This window comes from Octopus bimaculoides, chromosome 14 (genome assembly GCF_001194135.2).
Source record: "Octopus bimaculoides isolate UCB-OBI-ISO-001 chromosome 14, ASM119413v2, whole genome shotgun sequence".
Lineage (NCBI taxonomy): Eukaryota > Metazoa > Mollusca > Cephalopoda > Octopoda > Octopodidae > Octopus > Octopus bimaculoides.
Genome location: NC_068994.1, coordinates 3862945 through 3866387, shown reverse-complemented (window position 1 = coordinate 3866387; position 3443 = coordinate 3862945). Strand labels below are relative to the sequence as shown.

The window sequence follows — 3443 nt, the reverse complement described above, 5'->3', positions numbered from 1 at the left end:
AAAAAAAAAAAAAAAGGATTCCAAGCTTATATGGTGCTTAATTTGCTAAAACTTCAAATCTAGCAACAACGATATGTTGTATTTTCTTTTAACAATTTTCATCCAGGTCCGTCTTTTATCTCATCCACATCTGTTAATCTGTTACAGTTGTTCGTTCATCTCAGCATTTGCAACAATCTGGATTATATATATAAGACTTGTGAAGTATATTGAAATATGCAGTCGAGAAACAGACCAGCCTGGGACGAAGCTCCACTGGAAACTAGTCTGTCTGTCTGTCTGTATTATTCAAATTGTTGCAAATATGTGTGTGTGTGTGTGTGTATGTGTCTCTGTGTTTGCATGGATATAAGGATCTACGTACATTCTTGAATCACTTACTCGGGATTTTAGTGGTGCTCATTATTCAAACGACGTTTGAATAATAGGTTGGAAAATATGTAGGGTGCTATGACCTCTGCTGGCAATGAAGGACTTGGAAGTGAAGAGCAGATTGTACAATGGTGTGAGGGGGAAAAAAGCGGAAAAAAACGCTTGCAGGTGTGGTAAGAAGCTTGCTTACCAATCACATAGTTCCAGGCTCAGTCCCATTGCGTGGCACCTTGGGCAAGTGACTTCTACTATAGCCTCGGGCCAACCAAAGCCTTGCGAGTGGATTTGGTTGACAGAAACTGAAAAAAACCTATCATATATGTATGTGTGTGTATGTGTGTGTTTGTTCCCCCCCCCCATCGCTTGACAACCGATGTTGGTGTGTTCATGTCCCCGTAACTTAGCGGTTCGGTAAAAGGTACCGATAGAATAAGTACTGGGCTTACAAAGAATAAGGCCTGGGGTCGATTTGCTAAAGGTTCGACTAAAGGTGGTGCTCCAGCATGGCCGCAGTCAAATGACTGAAAGAAATATCGTCATTTTAATGCCAGCTTTCCCTGCTTGCATGGGTCGGACAGGATTAATTGAAGCACAGTTTTTATAACTGAATGCCCTTCCTTCCGCCAACCTTCACCTTTTCCCAAGTACAGTAATATTTGCTCCATGATCAGACATGTTTCTACAGAATATTGGAAATGAACGACACTGCTTGTATAACAGCGACACTCATTTACAACTATCTCGCGATGTCAAGACATGGAGACATATACAACACTCATATATACATACACACAAAGATAGATCTGCATATGTATGTGTGTGTGTATATATATATATATATATATATATATATATATATATATTATGTATGGACGCAAACATATACGTACGTATGTATATATATACACGCACGGACACACACATGTATATAGTGGTGTGTGTGGATATATATATATATATATATATATACATACACACACACACATACATACAAACAGCTGATTATTCACTCTGTTGCTGCTCGGTTTCCCGCCACGTGTGGTCTTTCTGCCAGAGATATATTCTTTCATGCGAACCACACACACATACCGACATAAACATTGTATTCATTTATACAGATGTACTAAAAATTTTGCATCTGAATATATATAGATATATATATTGAAATAAATTCATTCTATATTATTTATGTATTTGTGTGCAAACTTTCGTTTTCATATAAATTATATAAATATGCGTATAATACACACACGTATATAAATATATATATATGAGATTGTATAGAAATGCATATACATTTACTGTATGTATACATATTCATTTGCGTATGTGTAGACATCCACTACCGTACATATATATAACTTAGCTCAAAATTGTTTTTTGAAGTGAAAAAAAAAAATGGAGCCTTTAAAAGGAACCAGTTGAGAAACTGGGTCAGAGTTTGCTGGAGATAACTTATTGGAAAGATAATATAACTCGAAGTAGAATATTTATTTTAAAATCTTCCTGGCAGCGAGATGTAACTTGAGTCATACGTTGGCAGCATCTGTCAAATACAGAATAAAGTTTTAATTCGTACACAAGCCTTAGTTGCATTAAAAATTTGAAGACATTTTAAAAATTAATCAATAGTTGTTGTAATAATAAAAATGATTAATTATTCAACTATTGTTTTGCTCATCAAAATAAAGTGGAAGAAGTCTATGTGATGTAGAAGGAAAGAACTGTTCTTTATGTTACACCTATCCTAAGAAAATGAGAGAGAGAGAGCGAAAGAGAGGTATAAAGTAAATGCTTGCTCTAAGCCTCAGCTAGACGGCATGCGTCACAAAATTGCTGCTCAAGTTCCACCCTTCCCCAGACACAACAAAATTCATTGTATCTACTCCAAGAAACAATAGGAAGAAACGGTGTCGCCGGTGTAAAAGTAACCGCACAAAACAACACCGCCTACCTATAGAACTTTATATCGGATCATTTTGAAATGTTTTATTTTTTACTTCCTAATATTTCTTCAATAGACAAATTTTATTGACGTGACAATTATTTGTTTAGATTTTCATATTTATTTCAGAGAAAAAGAAACGCAAACAAACGAACCGAATAAATATATCCCCCCCCTACCCTTCATATTTCAAGTCCTTTTTCTCCCCTGATAGTATTGTGAACGGGTTATCTCCCCCTGTGTTTACAAGCCGCTCTAATACAAAGCAGCCTTCCCCCCACTCCCACCTTCTTTATATCTATATCTCTCACTTCCTCTCTCTCTATTATCTTCCTCTTTCTTCCTCTTTCTTTCTCTACCGAGACGACACTGAACCTCCTTAAGCTGCTGACTGCGAGGAGCACATTGATGCCACCGTCATTACTAATATATATATACATATATTTTTATATATCTACACACACACAGCCCTTGGTGTATCTAGTGAAATCTATTTATCTATCCATCCATCTGTCTATCCATTTCTCTCTCTCGTACTCTGACATTAGCCGCCTCTATTACAACAATGAGGAAGAACGGGAACGAGCCAAATCTGAGCAGCCATCGGCAACGGCAGCAGAAAGTTGAACGGATGTCTTAAGAACTTCTTAATCAACGTGGAAATAAAATACACACAACAATTTTTTTCTCCCCCCCAGAAGCAGCAGAAATCGGGCCGAAAAAGCACCAATCCCCTGCCCCCATCAGCCACCAAAATCCACAGTCCCATATCCGCCAGTGCCCTCTCTCTATGTCTTGGCTGTCTTCTGTCCTGTCTCCAGACACTAATTGAGCATCTGTTTCTGTGGATCTTCACCACAACTTCGTTGCTTGTCACTAGCAACAGAGATCGACATCGAGGAAAGCTGTTTTTGCTGTTTCATAAACACAGATCGACCGGTGGATTCATTCTTTCTTTTTTAATTTTTTTAAAAACCAGAGTCAACAGAAGACATTGTAAGATGTATAAAGATTTCTTATGTATACCTATACACGCATATATATGTCTGTATATTATACACGCACATATAAACATATATCCATGTATACACACATTCACTTTATATATATATAATATGTATGTATA

The 3443-nt window shown here is 36.9% G+C and overlaps 1 protein-coding gene across 2 annotated transcripts in view; it reads left to right on the top strand.

The window, feature by feature from the left end:
• Nucleotides 1-2649: 2649 nt before the first annotated feature.
• Nucleotides 2650-3443, top strand: part of LOC106870082 (putative mediator of RNA polymerase II transcription subunit 26) — a 20919-nt gene continuing 20125 nt past the window's right edge. For both annotated transcript variants that reach the window (XM_014916058.2, XM_052972956.1), the window contains exon 1: nucleotides 2650-3313. The gene's annotated coding sequence lies outside the window, so the exon portion shown is untranslated. The remainder of the gene's footprint in view (nucleotides 3314-3443) is intronic.